This window comes from Cololabis saira, chromosome 13 (genome assembly GCF_033807715.1).
Source record: "Cololabis saira isolate AMF1-May2022 chromosome 13, fColSai1.1, whole genome shotgun sequence".
NCBI lineage: Eukaryota > Metazoa > Chordata > Actinopteri > Beloniformes > Belonidae > Cololabis > Cololabis saira.
The window spans coordinates 17,765,709-17,787,176 of record NC_084599.1 but is presented as its reverse complement, the minus strand read 5'-3'; the positions used below and the strand labels follow the sequence as shown (position 1 = coordinate 17,787,176).

General features: G+C 41.3%; 1 long non-coding RNA gene across 1 annotated transcript; it reads left to right on the top strand.

Moving 5' to 3' along the window:
- The first annotated feature begins 6,752 nt into the window (after positions 1–6,752).
- On the top strand, positions 6,753–17,475 carry LOC133457772 (uncharacterized). The gene is made up of 4 exons (XR_009783901.1): positions 6,753–6,951; positions 11,188–11,273; positions 15,314–15,350; positions 16,535–17,475. It is a non-coding gene; the product is annotated as an uncharacterized LOC133457772 (long non-coding RNA).
- Positions 17,476–21,468: the final 3,993 nt, after the last annotated feature.

Below are 21,468 nucleotides of genomic sequence, written 5' to 3'. Positions count from 1 at the left end.
CAGATTATGAATACATTTGAAACTTAGAAGCAATATCTTGAAGTTGAAGCATTTGTTGTTTAATTGGGAGCCAGTAAAGTTGTTGTATGACAGGGCTAATAAGGAAGAGGTATGAGTTATAATTGGAGCAGAGTTCAGAGGGAGCTGTAGTTTCTGGAGTGACTTATTGAGAAGACTAAAAAGAAGAGAGTTGCAATAGTCAAATTCGAGGGTGACTAGGCTGTGGATGAGGCAGCAGCATGCGGAGCGAGAGATGAACGTAGCCAGCCATTAATGTTTCGCAAATGAAAACAGTCCAGATGGTGGATGAAGCAGTGAGTTGAAGGTCGATATTAGAAATTTTCGAAGTAAAGAAGAATAAAATGGAATTGCAGAAGTCTGTTCCATACGCATGAGCAGAGAGCGAATCCGGAGATCTTGTAATATCATTGAGCAGAGCAGAGGCAAGAGAGATTTAGAGTTCTCTTCACTGGAGAAAACTTCACCAGAGTAGTATATAGATTTAGCAGAAGCAATCATTATATAACAGAATATGATTGCTATACATATCCTTATGGATAGCCAGGCTTCCAAGTCAGCATCTTTTGGCTTTGTGTGAGTGAACCATGGAGCCGAGCCGGAAAAGGTAACAGACCTGTGTTTCAGAGGAGCAAATGTTTCAAGGAGATTTGTTGAGATTGTTATTAAAATGAGAAGCTAATTCATTCTTTATAGCCAATGAGAATGTGTTTAATGTCGTTAATTTTCCTAAAAGAAATGCAACCAGGAGGAGGGTGGAGTTTGAACAGAGAGACACATTTTGACGGAGATTAGTTTATGGTCAGAGAAGGGAGTGAAATGAGCCTTGCAGTCCGTAGGATTAACACTTGAGCAGCAGACGAAGTCCAGAATATGAGCTTTGGAAGGAGTTGGGAAGTTGATGTATTGCTGTAAACCAAAACTATGTAAACAGGATCAAAAGTCTCTGGTTATGCAGGATTATTGTCATTTTCCATATGAATATTAAAGTCCCCGAAAATGACCACATCGGAAGATAATGCAGATGAATGGCCAAAATAACTGTAAAGTCATTTAAAAAAGATTAATCAGGTTTAGGTGGTAAATGGATAATGCACATAATGGTGGGAGTAATTCCTGGCAGTTAAAAAGCAAGACATTGAAAAGAGTGGAAAACAGGAAGATGGACTGACAGAACGTTCCACTGGGTTGGAGGTTTGGAGGTAAAGGCAAACTCAAGGGAGGCAGAAGCGTTGAGGTGTATGTAATCATTAGGCTGTTGCCATGTTTCAATTAAACGTAGAAAATCCAACTTGCAGTCCCGGTTAAGGTCCTGAATGAGACCCCCCCCTTGTTGGAAAGTGAACTGATAAGTAGTCCAGGGTTGGGAGCCGTGGCTGGCAGAGTCGGCCGACCTGGTTGAGCGGGCCAACGGGCTGTTGCCGGCATCACGGCAGGGCGTCAGGTTCCCAGGGTTCACCCCGTGCTCACAGGGCCTACGAAGGCTGGAGCGGCGGGGCAACCGTCCAATGTTTGAACCCAGCGATCGGAATAGAGCAGGCTACGCGCTACATCTGAGGAGCGCCTGACTCTGAGTAAGCAGGAAACAATCCAGATGTTCTGCCCTTCTGTTCTAAAGAAGTCATTGGTCAGTATCCACATGTTTCTTCTCATTATTCTTTGTGTGGCCAGACAACTCGTCTACACAAGTTTCCTCATTAACATATTGTCCTATTATAATTGGCTGAGATGTTGTTTTTGATGTGGCTTCTGAGATTAAATTTGGGGATTCTTTTTATGGATATAAAGAGGGCATATTGTGCTATTTTTCCAAACGGTGAGACAATTTCTGTGATGTTCTTTGGTCGATGCTCGGAACAGGAGAGCATCTTATGTGCTTATTCCCATAGCAGAGCTTTAGGGGGTGGCCGTTAACATTTAGAAGTTAAACTAAACTCAAATAATGAAAGACAGAAAAAAGAAAAATTGCAGACAACTCTCTATTTACATAAATACAGCCACATAATTCCACCATTCACGTTAACACATGTGTGCCACAGCCCTCAACAGTCTCTCATGGTCCTGTTGCTCTTAAATGTCTGTGGTTGGCGTCTTCCGCCTCCCTTACACTGCTTGCAGTCACAGTCAACTGTTCCTCGGTTATCCGCACAATGAAACAAAACAAACTGAAACCAAAACAGGAAACAGTAGTTGGGGGTTCGTCTCACCCGTGTGTCGATTCTCTTCAGTGAAAGATAGTTCAATTATCCAAAGGATGACTTGTTCGCATCAGGCCCTGCTCAGGTTCCCGCGGTCCTCAGTGATTAAAGGAACGCAAATATTGATGCTTGTCCTGAACATGGTGGCAGTAGGGGTTTTGGTGATGGGAATTTGGCTGCCTCCAGTGCTAATGATGACGAGGATGAGGATGGTTCATGGGGATATCAGGGGTGAGACAGGCCACACTGCTCAAACCATCCAAACTGACTATGAGGACTTCACTCATCATGTTCTGTATCTCTGAAAGACCAACTAATTTAAAGTTTGATTTTAGAGTTTCACTTGTATGTTTAAATATGATCTGTTATGTCATATCTTACTGTAATATATTATAAAATATTTTGTCATTTGTTTCTGGTGCCTGAGTCACATCTGGGATGATGTGTCACCCGACACTTGGAAGTATGGGGGTCAGAATGGGGCTTTGATTTAAATTGATATATTTGCACGTATGTGTGTGTTATATATCAATGTCAATTAAAAAAAAAAGTATATTTATGTGAAAGATGAACTGACATATTGGTGTTTAGAATGTTTTATAGAGATTCAGTTAAACCCAAATAAGGTAGTGTTTATTATAATTTATATATATTTATATTATATATATATATAATTATAATTTACTAGTCTGATTGTTACACCTCCACTTCACCCCGTCATTTATGAGGTGCACCTCTTTTTTTTTTTTTTTCTTTTTTTTTTCATTTTACTTTGTTTTGAATTCCTGAATGACATTTTCAGACTTTGACAAGGTAAGTATTTTTAGCCCCATATTTCCCTTATGTAGTATGCAATAAACATTAAATTTATATTTACTTTTTAATGGGAATCGTTCATTTCTTTTCTTATGTCCTGAAGATCTGTGCAAGATTTTAATTGTGTATGTTATTTGAATGCTTTTCCTTCATAAATAGGTTAGTTTCAAGTGTTTTAAAACCAGCACTTTGACTGAACTCTTAAACATTTATGTAAGAGTTGTTTGGTTGGTTCTTGAACATGCTTCAGCTCTCATCTGAATTGCTTCTTCACGTTTTCCTGAGTGAAGAGTGGGTTTGGTCTTGTAAACTGTTGTGGGGTCATTCCTTCTTGTGAGACATCCAAGTCACCGACCCTCCCGTCCTTCTTGTGGGTTGTTAGGGTCTTTTGTCAACTGTAGGTTGTGTATACGTCAGCATGTGAGACGTTTTGGTCACATGAACTGAGGTGTAAATGGCTGTGAGACCACCTGGGGAGGAAATTCAAGGCTGCATTGTATGGACTGGATAGGTGAAACCTGCGGCCACCTCATCTGTTTAATGTTGGTTTTTCCCATTGAACATAGATGGCTCCTTTCACTCATCTCTGAAACCTTCTTTCTTTTCTGCCCTGAATGTGTGTGCTACTGTCCTCAAAGAGAGCTCCTTATCCTGGAGATGCAGGTGGACCGCTGGGTCTTGACCTTTACTGGCGGGTTTGACGGGTTGTGCCATTCATTTTTTGGAGTTGTGACTTTTTTTTTCTTGCTCTCTTGTGTAAAGGTTTGTGCAGTTCTTGCTGCACTATACTGTGTGTAAAATGCTGCTCAGTTTCTGTTTACATCCCCAGGGTCAACCATTTTTGCCTGAGATCGTTGTTAGTTGTGAAGTACTCTGAGATAATGAGTTCGGTGAAGAGCTTTTTGGCCGCATCCACATTAGTAACAAACTGTAACAAAAGTGGAAAGACTCTAAAAACAGTCTTTAATTCGCAACCGTGACAAAAGTCTTACAACAGAAGAACTGTGTTACAGTTTTTCCTGGCGTACACATTAGTTCAGCTGTCAAAAATCCCCTTTGATCCTTTGCAGGACCTGTTTTAGTTTGCAAATGTCAACCGGTGCAGTTTAGTGTGGAGAGACAAAATCTAGGAAAAAAAGCCATTAGAAGTGATGACATACTGTAGTTGCACACGTTCCTTTAGTGATGTGTTCTTCTGAGTCACACACCACAGAAATGTAACAGCAGCGTAGACAACAGCATGAACATGGAACAACGGAAACACAGCTGACTTTATTGTCGTTGTTATCAGCTGCTATGCAGCCAAAGTCTGCATTTGATAATACTGCAACTGCCTGTATGTGCAGGAAGAAGATCCTTACAGGAAAACTCTGCAGCAAATGTTATATCCAGCGGGGTTTTCAGCTTCTCTTCACTGGTGTGAGTAGAGAGCCAGGAAGGGCCTGTGATATGCATTTACACTGGCGTAATTTGGGCAAAGATCTTCTCTGATAGAAACTTGAGACACTTATACGGATGCGGATCAGTTTCTTATCAAATCTCATTATAAATTTATAAGAGTGATGTCAGTCCTAAAGTTAAGGGATGCAGCTTGTTGCAGCCATTTCCACATGCTCTCCTCTGCCTTTCAGGTAGAAGTCAACATGAAGCAACAGTACATGAAGGATTTTTGTTAGCATCACAGAAAAAAATTATAACAGAAGTAAAGAAACTTATTTCGGGTGCACTTAGGGTTGCCACCTTTCAGAAATAGAAATAAGGGACACCCTGATTTCAGCAGCGCAGGAGCCAAAAAAAAAGCCCCAAAACTTCTAAACTGAATAAAAATGTGTTTATTTTATATGAAAAAACAAAATGCTTTGTTTTAAAGTTTAAAGTGCTTTAATAGCATTGAACTTTCATCATGACTGTAGAGACAGCCAACCATACTAGCAACTGAAATAGCCTCCTATGCTACGTATGTCCACATCAACCCAGATGTATAATATAGCCTACAGGTGAAGAATATGGTGTAAAAGTTAATTTATTTCAATAATTCAAGTAGAATATGGTGTAAAAGTTAATTTATTTCAATAATTCAAGTAGAATATGGTTTAAAAGTTAATTTATTTCAATAATTCAACTAGAATATGGTGTAAAAGTTAATTTATTTCAATAATTCAACTAGAATATGGTGTAAAAGTTAATTTATTTCAATAATTCAACTTAAAAGGTGAAACTAATATATTACCTAGTCTTATTACATGCAAAGCAAGATATGTTAAACCTTTATTTTTTATAATTTTGATGATGGAAATGTTTATTGATTTCATAAAATATTCTCTAATCTGTGTTTTATTTTGTTAATTACTGATAAATTTAGTGTTGATGTGTGTGTGACAGACGTGTGTATGGGGTGTTAATGAAAATACGGGACAAATCGCGTCCCGTATTAGTTCAATATGGGACGCAACATTTTTTTCTCAAATAAAGGATAATTCCGTATTTTACGGGACGGGTGGCAACCCTAGGTGCACTCGTACTAGCCAAGCTCTACGGTACCACATTCAGCCCTGGTTCATCCGCTCTTCTTTACCACTGACATTACTGCAGTTGTGAGCTTGATTCCCACTTGTACATATGCCATCACATCCTTGCATCGAGCACCTGTTTATGTACTTGGAGCATGCATGGTTTAAGAGAAAGTAGCAGTGAGGACCGCACGGAATACAGTGATGGCTGGTGTAGTTTTCGCTAGGGGGGGTTATACCAAACTCCAAAATGGACATACACCAAAAAGCAAGCATGTACTAAAGTATCAGATCAGTGTATTTGAACACATTAAATTAACAATAGCAACATTATGATGACATGGCAGTGTTTCATTTTTTAGGCATAAATTCTATCCTTTCGATCCTAGAGAGAAGCACATTTCTCAATGACTCTGGTTAAAGTCAGGGATGTTTCTGTAAGTGTCTTCTCCATAGAGAGCATGGCCAATGCATGAAGACGATGCTGTGTCTGTGTCCTGAAAATGATTCTCCGTGAAAAGCTGTTACAGAGCCACAGAACTCATGATTGCTGTAGATGAAGCCCAGTTTAGTTTCCAACTTGTTCTTGTTCAGTAGAGGATAAACCTTCATGGTGGTGTGCTGCTTCAGTGCTGCTGCAGGCTTGTTACTGCTGGAATCTGTCGGCTCGTAGCAGTTCAGCACTTATCCGCTACGTGGTGAAGGAGAACCGGTCTTGTGCACGGCCTAAGATGGTGTCACAAACCTCAAGCATGAATGCATCCCTTTAATAGAATATGGAGATGGGTATAAGTCAGCTTTACAATATAATCTAATATATAAAAGCAAATTATTTTATGCCCCTTAATGCGACCAACAAGGAATTTTATGCGACCAACAAGGAATTACAGTAGTGAATGTCATGCATTGACTACTGTAATTCCTTGTTGGTCTGCCTTCCTGCGCGCTCAATTAACCCTCTGCAGATGATCCAGAATAGAGCAGCACGTCTGGTCTTCAACCAGACCAAGAGAGCTCATGTCACTCCGCTGCTAATCACCCTGCGCCGGCTTCCAGTTGCAGCGTGGATCAAGTTCAAAGTTCTGCTTCTGGCTACCAAACAATTACCCAAATAGCACCTTCACTGCTTCATCCAGAACTATACTCCCTCTCGACAGCTCTGCTCAGCCAGTGAAAGACGCCTGGTGCTTCCACTACAATGTGGCGTGAAATCAGTAACTAGACTCTTCTCCTCCATTGTTCCCCGATGGTGGAACGACCTACCAAACTCTGTCAGATCTACAGGGTCTGGACCTACTTTTAAGAGCAAGCTAAAGACTCTTTAAGGAGCACTTCTGCATCTAGTAAACTTCTCTGCTCATCAGAATTAGTTAGGAGATTTCCCCAGCTCTTGCAGGACTCAGCACTGAGTAAGCTGCATGCACTTATGACAAGATGATCGCATGATGGTGTCTTTTTAAACGTAGCTTTCTTGTATAAAGGGGCTGTTGGGTTAGGCGGAAAAAAACCCAAACATTCTAGCACTGGCATGGCAGCATCCGTGTCTAACCAGTACTTATCCAGCTGAACCCTCCTGTGATTTTGTGCTTGTGTTGTTCTCTCAGATGTAGGTCACTTTGGATAAACGCATCTGCTAAATTACAGTAGTAGTAGTAGTAGTAGTAGTAGTAGTAGTAGTAGTAGTAATTTAAGGGCGTTCTGAATGGCATTCTTCCCGTTCCTTCTTTATTGTTCGTCTTATTCTTCTCCTGCTGTGTTGATATTCTGGCTTTCGCGACTCGTCACTTCCAGAAGGGGGAGTCTCGGTTCAGCGTGGGTTGCGTATACATGCAGGAATAACTAGAATTAGGATGCATTATCTGGCACTAAAAGCTCGATCTCAAGAGCTTCAGTTTGGTTGGACTACAGCCCGGCTAATGTGTATACATGGCTTTTAAAAATTCGATATCGGTCGGATCAAGGCAACAATTCGAGTTTCTGTTAGTGCATGTAAACGTAGTGACTGACACATTTCTCCAGAGAAAGTAGGGAGGGAACCTCTGAACAGGACCAGAAGATAAAAGTTAAGCTTTGCTTTCGAGGTAAAACAACTTTCTTAAGTTCAAGCATCACAGGGAATAATACAATATCAGAAATATTAAACATCACACATATTAATTCACCTGATATTTTGTATGTTGTCTGAACCGTTGCAAGATTCCTGGACAAAGACTGAGTCGATGGTTGATCGATAGCGATGGCTGATCAGGTCCAAGCTGTTTTATGTCGATCTCCTCGGGCCCCGGGGAGGAAACACGTGACCAATCAGTATTTTAGACAACATAGATGAACATAAAAAGCTTTACTCACTAATTATACTGTATATGAATTGTCTCGCTCATCTAAAAAAACTATAAACATATATTTCGAAGTATTTTATTTATTTATTTGTTCTTGTGGTGACTGGTGGAGCGGCGCCCTCTATTGGCCAGCCGCCACCGACAGAACATATGATGGCAAAGCTACTGCCTTTCACGATGTTTTTTTTAGGCTTTTTTGGTCAGATACAGCCCTCTCACAGTTTTGAATTCTACATTGTCAAATGATTGTTGTCAAAGAACAGTCATGCATGTGTTGTGTACACGCCTCGTCCATGTACATGCATTACCATCCCCAAGCACACATCTTCCAACATTGCCAAACAAAGCAGACGCGAGGGGTCAATCACGTTAGGGTACGCCCATCCCAGATGGATATCTCCGTTTGAGTGCAGCCTCCTGCTCAGTGAGCGTTCGGAGAGGTATTTGCTCAGATAACCTGTTGCTATCTTGTTTTATGGCAGCTGTAAGAAAAGGGCAGAGACTCTGGGATGTGTATAAATCACTGTGAGCCGGAGGACTTAAAGGCTTAATGTAAACTGCATTCGTGTTTCACATCCGCAGGCATACTTTCTAAATGGTACCTCTGTCAACGTTAAGTACATAGAATTTAAACACAAACTCTGACTTCGGAAGTTGTCCGTCATTTTTCCAGAGGTGTATTAGTGGAGAGTGGTACAAATCAAATTCCCAAATCCGAGGCCCCTGTGTCCGTCTCTCCGTCTCTGTCTCCTCCTGCCTCCCTGTAGGTGACAGAGCTATGGGAGCGCCGACTTCATGTTCGAACTGCATGTCTGCGTCAATGTGAAAGGAGGATTGTGGATTTGTGACCACAGCAGCTGCAAAGGGGGAAAGGAAACAGGACACTACCCAACTGGACCTGAGCCCTAACCTGCACACAAACTCTAACTGTCAGCGTAAACCGTCCGAGCCATGGCGCTGGAGTCCTGCCACCCTGTTCCTGCTCTTACCCCCGGCTCCACGAGACCAGACAAACTGGGTGCCCTGTTCAGCTCCCATGTGAAGATACAAATGTTACAAGAAGGCAGCAAATGAAAATGCAGACAAGAGATTAGGATCCATGGGATAACGTATATAAACAGGACTGAAGGGCAAATAAAGATATTTGAAAGCCAATAAGAGATCAAAATCCAGGATGAAGCCCTCTTCAACCCTTTAATACCAGGTGTATCATATCTGATACGTGGATTTCTGAGACCTCTGCATCACCCCCATCAAATAATAATAATAATCATGTGAATATAGCCGTGCAGACGCAAACGTCCCCCTTTCATCTGCAGTAAGAGTTACACTTCACTGGAATCTGGCTTGAGCAACTCTCGCTGCTGAGGCGCATCAGATCCCAGTGTTTAGAAAATGTCCAAAATGTAGATGATAATGTGTTCAAATAAATAATATTGTGATCAACCTGTAACATCTTATCTGTCTGAAGAGTAAGATAACTCCATTGTTTTGTTTGAGTGGTGTTTTTTTTCTTTTTAAGGGAATTCTTTACATTTCATCTGAAATATTTCAATATTTGTACGAGTTATCGTACAAATGTACCTGGTTCAGTTTTGCAGCCTTTTAAGGCAAAATGTTGATATCAATAACAGTTGTTTGCAAAGCTAAAGAAAGTAGATATATTATTATATATTAGATGTTTTTATTAAGATTAAGATTCATGGACTTAGCTTGAGATTCATGGATTTAATGTTTTGTCCGAACTTAAATTGTCTGAAAACATAAATCCTCAAGCTTAAAAAATAGGAGCATGACAGCATTTTGTGACTTATGAAAACATGCGTGTTTGAGCCAACAGACTCTGTTTCAGGGCCGGAGGTTATTTATGTCAGTTTTTCATTTCAACCTGCAAGAGAATGGAAATCTTTTTCCTCTCATTTAGGCACGTCGGCATCATGCAAAACTGATTAAGATAACTAGCTGGAAGCCTTTTGATAAACAGGATTAAAAAAAGAGACACTGACACTTAAGATGGTCTGTGTGGTCAAAAATAAAACCAACAATCCTTCTCCTTCTCTTTTTTTTGTAATTTCTTCAACCAGTTACATTTTTCTCGGAACAGCTTACTTTAAAAAAAACATACTTTCTAACTACCGTAAATACTTTCATACTTTGCTAACTTCAGGATCCAGTGCTTTTGGAGCTTTTTCAGAAAGATGGGCCAAAACCACAGTGGGAAAGCCCACACCATCGCCATAGCAACCCATACAGGTAGGATACATGCATCTGATCACGTGTATTTGCTTCTGATCCCGTGCAGGTACAGGCAGGACTGTCTGTGTGAACAATCACAAAGTGTCAGTGTCTTGGTCTCTTCTTCTTTTCTACTGACATTACTCTCTCTTAATCCATTCAGTACATTAACATGCACTAAGTTGCATTATTCTGCCTGATATCAAAGTTTTAAAAGCCAGGCATACACCTTAGTTGGGCTGTAGTCGAACCGAACTGGAGTTCTTGAAATCGAGCTACTAGAGCCAGATAATGCGGCCTTAAATCGAGCTACACTGCAAAAACTCAAAATCTTCACAAGAATATTTGTCTTATTTCTAGTTAAAATGTCTCATTTTTAGTCAAAAAAATCTCATTACACTTAAAACAAGACTCATCACTGGAAAAAACAACAATTTTCACCTGTTTAAAGTAGATTTTCACTTAAAATAAGTAGAAAAATCTGCCAGTGGAACAAGATTCTTTTGCTTGTAATGAGAAGATAAATCTTGAAATCTTACTTGAAACAGGTGAAAATTGTCAAATAAGTTATTTTTCTGGTAATGACTCTTGTTTTAAGTGTAATGAGATTTTTTTGACTAAAAATGAGACATTTTAACTAGAAATAAGACAAATATTCCTGGTAAGATTTTGAGTTTTTGCAGTGTATTTCAGCATGTAGACGCAACCCACGGTTAGCCGAGCTAATGACTGGCCCCAGCCACCTTAGCTCGATTACTGCTAATAGCTCGATTTAGATGCACATGTAACCATACTAATTGTCTTATACTCTGCAATTAGTAAATCTAGAGTACATACTCCCTAGACACCATACTATCATGCCACCGTACACCAACCCTGAATACTGGGGATGAAAAGTTTGAGATGCGAACAGACAAAGGGTCAGACAGCAGATGATAGACAGAGACAAGAAGTGGGGATCTGGGTCACAGCGGGGAGCCGAGACAGACACCCCAGATAGCAGGACTGCCCTCGCTGTGCCCTCTGCAGCATCAGCGACCATAAACAACTGTTTTACCTTTCATCCTGCAGCTCTCTCCGCTACCTGTGAACCCACGACCTCTCACACATGATCTTCTGCATCCTGACCCCTCGACCTTTCTTCCTTGGAGGTCACGGTCAGTGTCCTGTTATTCATCACACAACAGCCCCACTCTTTCTTTCACTTTTTCTTCATGCTCAGTGCAGTTTCCTGTCTTTGCATCATTTCAGGGAAAAAAAAAAGCAAAAGCAAAAGAAAACAACTGATCCCATCATCTGAATAAAATTCTCGTCACAGTTTTCTGGGAAATGCACAACACAACGTTAATAGTGGTCAGAGGGTTGAGAGGGGACTGCTGATGCACTGCTTACGTTTGTAATCTCACCAGAGATGGAAACCAGATGTAGGGATGAGGAGAAGTGGGAGGCAGCCAGAGAAGTTACAGAAGCGGGGCTGAAGGTAGATGAAGGGTGAGAGAAATAACAACGTGTAACCCCTTCGGGGGTTGTTTTAAATCTTAGGTGCTATCCAGATCCTGACAAAAAGAGGACAAGATTAAGGGAGCGAGATCTGCCATGCACCATAGATCTGCTTGTGTTCCTGCTTTTAACAATGCTGATGTTTCAAAGTACAAGACTTGAATAATTAGTCCCACTCCTCACTTCGGTTTAATTGTTTTGGGTTGGTTTTTTTTAGGGGGGGGTGCGTCATTTACTTTGTTCATGCCTCTTTCCCTTAATTACCACAATGGAAGCTCCAAAGAAAACACGATCACTGGACCAGACTTTTGGGAATTAGATGAATTGCTTTTCCGTGGAAACAAAGCTAATATTCCATGGATTTACCAGATTTACCAGAATTTTTCACTGATTACAAAAGAAATGAGGGATCTTACTGTAAGATGTGATATTTTACATGGAAGTTGGCATGACGATGACATGACTCCGCCATGGTCTTCAGGCAGAGTATTTAATTTGTGATTTACCTTTTTTTTTAGGTTATGAAAGGTTCCCACAGAACACACAAAAGGGGGTTTTCCCACCTCTTCTGCTTCTCACAAACTTGAGCAAGGGTTTTTTTTTTACACATTTACACACAAAAGCCAGTCTATTAAGAAGGATAGACAGAAAAAATGATGGGAAGAAAGTTTTATTATTGTTTCATGCCAGTAATCTCCGAACCCAGGGACAACAGATCATTGCTTTTAATCTACTACTAAAACTACTGCTAGCCAGGCCCGGATTAAGAGGGCAGGGGCCCCTGGGCAGAAATTCTTGATGGGCCCCCCCTCTCCCCCGAAAACACACAAACATGCAAACAAACTGGGTTTTGAATTATGGACTGCTATTTGTTGGAAACACCTGTAGCTTATACAGGATTTACACTGATAGGGTACTGTCTGTATGATTACAATGGACAAAATCGGCACCTGTAGATATCCTCCATCATACAGGATTTACACATACTTGCAACTATGCTTTCCTCAGCAAGCAGCTACAATATCAAGACTATCAGCATATTGTTACTCATTACCATTTGCAAACAAAAGCTGCTTCATCTCCACAAGTCCAGATTGTGGATTCAGAGTCAGATTCCTACATTATTCACACACAAACCCACACACACACAAAATACCTGTGTCTGTCTCATTCCTGTCTGTCTCTCTCCTCTCCTTCTCATCTGTGTTTCAGTGTGGCTGTCATCATGTTCTGCTAATACAAAAAGGATGCAAAATAGCACTGGTCAACTAGACTAAAAGCCTTATGATATTAAATAAAAATGAAAAATAAATGTAATATAGGTTGTCCTAACACACACACACACACACACACACACAAACAATACCTGTGTGTCTCTCTCTCTCCTCTCCTCCTCTGTGTTTCTCTCTTTTTTTCTTCTTTTTTTCTAAATGTTTTTTCCCACATTCATCTCTCTCTCTCTCTTTCTCCTTCTCAGCTCTTTCTCCATTTTACTCCCATCTTCTTTTCTCATGATCACTCTCCCAGAAAGACTTGTTTCTTGCTTTCTTACTCGCAAACTCAGTCACAATCTCATCAAAGTCCAACTTCTTGACGAGCTGAGACTCAATGGCCATCAGCGCGCCGGGGGATGCTGCTTGTTGGATGTACAAGGCGTGTACATCCAACAAGCAGCATCCCCCGGCGCGCTGTGGCTACAACTAGCAACCGGCTGTGTCGCGCTTTGTCCAGAATCCTCCTCCGGAGGACCCGGCGGCAGGACCGGCTCCGGCGGAGCTGGCGCGGTGGTGGCTGTACCGGCGGAGCCGACGACGGCTCTTCCTCCTCATCCCTGCTTTGGATGGAAGGCACACTTTTTAAAAAAGTTTCCTCCCTCTCCTCCTTTTCTCTTTTCCGCTTTCTTTTACTACAACCACTTCTCTCACTCATCTTTCTCCAATCAAACTCCTACACTCCCACAACTCGGGGCTGTCAGTGCGGCGTTTATAAGGACAGTGACGTCCGACTGCTAGCTGTTTGACCAATCAAAACATTCCAGTTTGGTAAAAAAAAAAATCAACGTGATTTTTATTGGTTATATACAGTCTACGGGTTTCTCCAATTCTAGCTGCCCCAATCCCTAAAAAAAAAAAAATTAAATAAAAAAAAAAAAAGAGGCTCGGCCATGGGCCCCCTGATGCGCGTGGGCCCCTGGGCGCCCGCCCATAATGCCCATTGGGTAATCCGGGCTTGCTGCTAGCACTACTACTTATTATTATTACATATCATTACTGGAGTCAAGGGAGTGAAAGGAGTTTAGAGGTGTAGTTCAGAGCTACTTAGACTGATAAGACAGTTATTAAATTTGCTGTTTATGACAAGCATCTGCTGATGTGAACCATGCATCACAAAAAGGTCTCTGAAGACGCCATCGAGAGGAATTAATCAATGCTAATTCGGAAAGGGACACAAAGTATTCTGTATGTGTTCAAGTATGCGTCAGTCTGCTGTATAGAAGTGGAAACAGTTTAGTGCTGTGACTGCTCTTCCTGGAAGTAGACACTCAGCCGACATGCCTGAGAGGATACGACGCAAAATCCTAGATGAGGTAAAGGACCCACGGAGGAGAAATCACTGGAAAAGGCAAACATCTCTGTTCATGGGTGTCTCACACTTAAAAAAAGTAAATGGACAGAGGCTTTACTTGCAGTATTCAGCCGGTGCAGCTTCAACTAGCCTGTGACCCTTTGCTTCATGACCCCCCCTCCCCATTCTCCACCCCATACTCCTGTCTGTATACTTTTAACAACAACAACAACAACAACAACCAGTACCACAAAAACCTTACCTAAGGAATTCCTTTAAAAAAAAAAGTAAATTGAATAAAATTTAAAACAAAGAAGAAATAAAAGACGCAATGGCAATCTAAAATGGGTTGTGAAGTGATGAAACAATGTTGAATGCTTTGGGAAGAATCCCCAGCATTACATATGAAGCAAAAACGGACACACATGACATATTATGATAATAATTCCAACGGCGAAAGAAAAAGTGGAGGAAGCATCATGATTTGGGCTTGTATCACCGCCTCGGGGTCTGGACTACTTGCCATCATCGAGTGGAGAATTAATGATCAAGTTTAGCGAATGATGATCCCATAATATCATGGAGCTCAAAAAGGTGGAAAAAAGACCCTCCTGAACATAATTCAGATCTACTGAACGTTTCCCAAACACAGTTGGAAGCACGTGAGATGCATGTGTTTCCTGAAACTATAGTCTGAACAATGGAGGCATCGACGTTGATACGCTCCACAAAACGATCATCGTAAAACCAAACAGATGTTTCCCAAAACCGGCATTTGAACCAAAGCTCAGACACAGTGTCTTTAAGTCGTGCCGTTGAAATGACCCGTCTTGACCTGAGGTTAGAAGCTTAGTTCCTGGTTGCAACATTGACAATGGCAGACTTAACCAGAGGCAGGTAGTTACCCCGGCAACAGAAGATCACCTGCGCATCAACAAATATATAGTTGTAAAGTGAGCTGGCAATGTTTGATAAGTTGTTGCTAAAAATGTCTGTTCTTGGATATAAATACTTCATCTTACCAGAAAAAAAGAACAAAAATAATATTTTTAACGATGTTTTCACTAAAACCTTAAATCGTTACAACATTTCAAAGGTTCAGTGAATTTCCTGATGCTTTGTATTTGTACAGGAAACGCAGCCCTGATCCAGAGCCTTTGCAGCAAAAGGTAATGTTGAATTAATTCACATATTTTGTCTTGCCGTTGTATTTTGCTTCTTAACACAGAACTCAGGTCTAGATCTTTAAGTCACCTGGAAGCCCATTTAATGCAACTTTCACAAAGAAAGAATCAACATTTGATTTTTTTCCTATGATTTTTGTCCCTCCAGTGAAGACAAAGTCTTTATCTGTGTGGAGGGGGCAAGAATTTGACTAAAATAGTTTGTAAGATATTGATATGGAGGACCCGTAAGATATTGTAAATGTTTACATGCTATTTCCAAAAATAAGATACCGTACATTTCTCAGTTTAGCATTAAAACTAACACCACAACGTAGTGGACTTCCTGTAAGTTATAGTCCTAAGACTAACAGTCTCCTTGAGCATGTAAAAGGCATCACACAGGTTGTTAAACAACCATAAAGTATAACGCTGTCAGAGATTCTTGGCTAATTATGTGTTGGCCAAATGACCTTGTGTATGTGGATGGAACCAATGAGCTGTGTGGTTTTCCTCCCTTCCTTCAAGACTATGTTGACATTTATTTACACTACAAATAAGCTCCTGAGTTGAATTCTTACAATCTAATTAAACTGATTTTGTTAAACCAAACCAGTAAAGTTGCTCTGCAGACACTTTGCCTTCTGGTGGGTCACATGTTTCCTGCCTTTGTGTTCTGCTGAAATGTTCATTATCTACTTTTTTACTACTTGCAGAAAGAAGCTAAGACACACAGAAACTGTGTTCTTAAACTTAGCTGGCGTTGGGTTTAATTAAAAAAAACATACAAACACAATAAGAAGATGAGGAATAAAAGAGAAAGATCTGAAGTCAAAAGCATCCAGTTTGTCTAGAGTCTGGTGTAACGTTTGAAACAGCTGGGGCTGAGTTTGGAGTTCCAGCAAGTGTGTTTGATTTGTTTGCAGTGAATAAGTCACATGCAACTGTGCCGGTCAGTCTGATAGTTATGATGCTGTTACTGTCAACATGCTCTATTGATAGCCGTGCACGGTAGATGAAAGAACAAGCACTTGGAAAGCATGCGTCCTTAAATAACTAAAGCCGTCCCGGATGAAAATGTCAAGCCGTCAGCAGTTATGTCGTCAGTGCGGCGGACGTTCTTTCCCTTTTTGGATTTGAGCTCTTTGACATGCAAAGGCAATAAGGACATCATTGCTGTTGTCTTGCAGACAAGCCATAAAACATCCACGGAGGCTCATTGTGCAGACTGTCAGAGAAGGCATTCCCTCGTCGCTGCCCAGGCCTCAGGAAGATAAAAGACGACCATCTGGCCAAGGACGCCCCACAATGCTGTGCCACACCTCGAAACATTTCTGTAGCTGTGCTCAGTACCAATGCTCTGCAGGGGGATTTCATGTGCAGTGAAAGTGCTCTCTGTTTATTCTCCACGGATTTGACTCACTCCGTTTCGTTATGAGTTGCATCTGCACGTATGGGTATACAGCGGGGGTGGGGGGTGGCATGCAAATTGTCCTGTGAGGAGTAAGAGACTAATGATTTAGTCAGTTCCTGTTAGTCACACATGGTATTTGTAGTAGTTTTTTCTTTCTTGAATGAGTCATGGTTCTGAGAAAAAAATTAGACGCACACACAGATAATGAGATCTATCGATGTACTGTATACAAGAGTAAATAATTGCCAATTGCTACAAATCATGATGTCCTTGAGGCTTCACAGACCCTCACAATGGACGTACTCATAGTTTACATCTGGCAACAACCCCAGCGTGCATGCCTTTGCACGTGTACTGTGTATACACGAACAGATAAAGAATGCTGAAGTCACGGATGTTTACAGCCCCCTTGAGGAAACTGTGAGTCAAGTCTGAATTTCTGCCGCGATTCATCAGAAAAACCTTCAACCATCTCTGGAAAGCCTGGATGATGCATTGTGGAGACACATACACACAAGTTTATTTCTCTTTTTTAATAATACAATCAAAAATCCGTCTCCATGCTTGAGGAATGATACAATTCACAGACTATGATGCTTTTACACAGAATGATTTGGCGCAATTTGATGCAATTGAATACACTACTAAACCATTCTTAACACTTATGGTACCAGGGAGCTTCTTCGGAAGCGTGTTCAAGTTCTTGCAGTTTCCCCGTTCCCATTTTTGGCAAAAACCAACCAAAGTAACTTTGGACTCAGGTGTAGGTTGTCTCTTGCCACACCTGCGTATCACTGTATGGCATTTTCACCCATTAACAATGACAGAAGCACCTCACAGAGCCACAGTAGCCTTATGGCAGAGAGGACTAAGGGCGCTCACTGACAACACAAAGGTCTGACTTTACAGTCGCAGAGCTTGCAAATGGGCTGGTGGCCAGTTGGCCAGTGTTTGGGAGTAACCCCTTGATTGTTATGTGTGAAAAACAGAAGTATTTGTCAAAGTCTCTGGTTGATACTATTGCCGACAGCTGACTGATATTAAACGGGTTCAGATATCTTGAGCCGTCAGGGGAATCCCTGTTTGAGCAACAGCGTTTGCTCAAAACAAATCATAGCACAAACCGCTTGCGCCGCGTGTTTCCTCCCTCGGATCATTTTCAGCTAATGATGAGATTCCTTTATCAGTCATTTTACAATGAAATTTCATTCCAATACAGCCCGTCCAGAGAGAACAGAGAATAAGAGAATAAACAGAGTTAGGCAGGTGCATGAGGCTGCAGCCAATGGAGGGTGGTTAAACGTGCGTTTTTTATGTGTGTGTTGTGTGAGTATAGGTCAGTCTGTGTGTTCTTTTCAGTTCAGTTCTTTCATAAACCTTGATGGCGATGGACTGCTATCAGCCAGCTCATTATTACGCCTCTTTTCCATGTGGTTTATTGATGAAATGTCATGTGAGTGATGACATTGCTGGCCGAGTTGTCAGATTGTGTAGTGTGTGAGTGTCCTTAAATAATCATAATATGAGCAGTACAATAGACTTCAGATCTCCCAATTATCAAACAGGAAGTAATTTGCTATGTTAAAAGTCCAGGAGTTCATTGACTCTGAGAACTGCGTATTCTGAAAGAGGCCCAAGAAAGTCAAGAAAGTAGTAGCAGAGGATAAAATGAGGGCACCACTAGCACGGGTCACCCGCCGCCTCCCGCTGCCACACCACACACGGTTGGTAGAGGAAACATGACTCTTGGCCCAATGCAGCTGGAACAGACTGTAAAATACAATGCACAAAGCTTCAGGCACATGACCTTTGTGTGTGGTTTGGAAGACTTTTTCCTCATAGATTTAAATAATAAAAAAGAATGACTCAAAGTCAATAATATCTCAATCAAAGCTCGTTCAGCTGATCCACGTGGAAGGAGCTGCTGGCGAATGTTCACAGCAGAATATCCAGTTTCACATGTTATTTTGGTGCCCAAATCAGATACTGAGTTAGCATAAACTGAGGATTTATGTCCTTAACTTTGTATAATGAATAAAAAAAAATGCAATTGGCTGAGCTGATCAGGGAAAATGATACGCCTCATACTGGGAAAAAGGGATTGCTTCATATAAACTCAGCTGAGGTGGTACAAAAAAAATGAACCCCCCTCAGAGTTGTCATGGATGTGAAATCAAACAAAAACAAACCAAGTCATTTTTTGAACTCGGTTGTAAATATGTTTATTAAAAACTGAAAATGGGGTTGTTTACTTCAAATTACTCAGAATCAGTGTTGCTTTTTGGGACAAAGTTTAACCTCTCAAATTATACATTAACAATGATCTTTTGAAGGTAAACAGAAAATAAAAAATTGTGATTAATCGTGAGGTAATTATAAAAATCTTTCAATTAAATGATTTGATTGACAGCCCTAACGTAGCCAGAAATGAGCACTTCCATGAATCACGCGGCTCCTCCCCGTGAGAAAAGCCCAATAATACACAAGCTGAATCACAGGATTTACAATAATTTCTCCTTTGCAGCCAAATTGCAGTCTTCAACCTGAAAACACGTATTTTCCAGTAAATTCCTGTGAGCAAACATCACGGCTTCGTGAGTATGATGGATGGGCTAAACGTCTGGAGCGGGTACTCAGCTAGTTGTCAACAAGACAGATGCATGGTCCCTGAGTGCTGACCTCATAGCTGGCTCCCTGCACAATGACACAAAAGATGTGAAAATGCTCTGCAGACACACTCACATGGATGACCAGTAAATCAAGAAGCAACCACTGAATCACAGCCAGAGGAGCTAAGTTTAAGACTGTTCATAAAAACCCTGGGACTCTGCAGGGGAGGAGCACGTCTCCGCTTTGTTTGTTCGAGGAAGCAACATGTGTTTGTGCATGAGCAGGTAAACCACCGGGGTTGACATGATTTTGGCTGCATGGCAGAATTTCCCCTGGCAACTCCGAGAAGAGGAAAGCCCTGCCCTTCATCATCTGTTCCCTTTCTTCTCCATCTTTTTCTCTTCATCTCCTCTGAAGAAATTGGGCAGATGAAAGCCGATTCCTGGTAAAGGCCCTCAATCTGCAAACACTTTGGCTGCCGTCTTCAGTAACGGGGTCTGCGTGTCTACTGTACGTGCGTTTGTAAATGAGAAGACGCCAGCAGTTGTCCACCCAACCCCAACAAGTTTATCTATTAACCAGTGCTTTAGTGCCAATAACCCGTGTCTCCGTATAGAAAAATGGAAATTACCACCAATAAAACTTTTTAGCATCTGTAAAAATCATGTCTCATAAAAAAAAGTTCACAGCAATCAAATCCCGGCGCTGCTTTACTGACCTGTCCGGTCCCCCGTACGGGCCGACGGTGGACTGATGTCTTTTCCATGCAGGACGAAGCGAGATTAGGGGATTTGGGAGAGTGAGAGAAGCTTTAGCGCTCACTGAAAACTGAAAACTGAAAACTGAAAGAATGTGCTTGTGATGAAGGTGGGAAACAGCGCTCTGAAATGCATGTTGAACAAATCTTTGGACGAGAGACAAACATTAGGAGAGAGAGGGAGAGGAAATAAACATGGAGGCCATTTATGTGAGGATGACTTAATTAGCTGCTGCCCAAACATCTGTGAAGTTTATTATCCTTCTATGTGTGTACTCTTTCTCCATCCAGCTCTCCACCCAGATGGAGACAGAAAGTCACGCAGGGGCTACGCTGCCTTCGGTGCAGAAAGCAATTAGATGTTATGCTCATGAAACAGATTTTTAAATTTAAGAAACAGAACAGAAAGTCTACAGCCCGGGCATTCAGGGATTTAGGGGTTCACTGAGTTGAACCTGGTTTCACTTTCAGGTCGACTGGTCTTGCACAAGTGGCTGCAGGTCCGGTCATATTGGGGTTTTTCTTTGCAACATTTCGAGATGTATTTATTTTTTCCCTATTAAAACACTACACTAAAACATTTGGCCTTTTGTTGGTTTGGATGTGTGCAGCTAAACTCTCTGCTGGTAATCCTGGAACCTTTTCACAGTCTACTTTACTAATTAAGACAAGTCTGGAGTGCCAGGAACTGTTTAATATGTGTTTCACTGAGCTGTGGCTGCAGGAACACACAGTAGACTCCAGCAACTCTCCAGTGAGAGTTCAGAAAGGGAAACAGAGACTGCTACCACGGCAGCAACATTGGCCACGGTTACATAATGTTTTTTAATTCGGAATTAATTATTCCTAATTAAATAATTCATAATTAAACTATTCCTTCGGGTTTACATGGAAATAGTAATTCCGAATTGAGGTTTACATGGAAAACACGTTTGATCGGCTTTATCCAATTCCGCTTAAGGTCTGGGGGTTGGGAAGGTTCTGATTGGATAGGGGGGTGGACTTCTTTACGTATTTACGTCTACCGGAAGAAAACAAACTTACTCGATTAGCAACAACATGGAGGACCAGGTCCTCCAAGCTATTTATTAAATAAATGGTCTCTGCTCTTGACCACCGTTTACTGCGTGCTGCCATCTTGAAACTTTGTTTGGAAAACAAGCCCAGCGCGGAATATAAGCGACAGACGGGCGAGGGAACGAGCAGCACAGAAATACTGTAATTAATTTAAAGCAGAATGAATGTATACATGATCGCGGAATTATTCTATTCGGATTTAAAATCTGAATAAACCAGCCACTTACTGGCTTAATGGCCATTTTCATTCGGAATTAGGTGTTTAC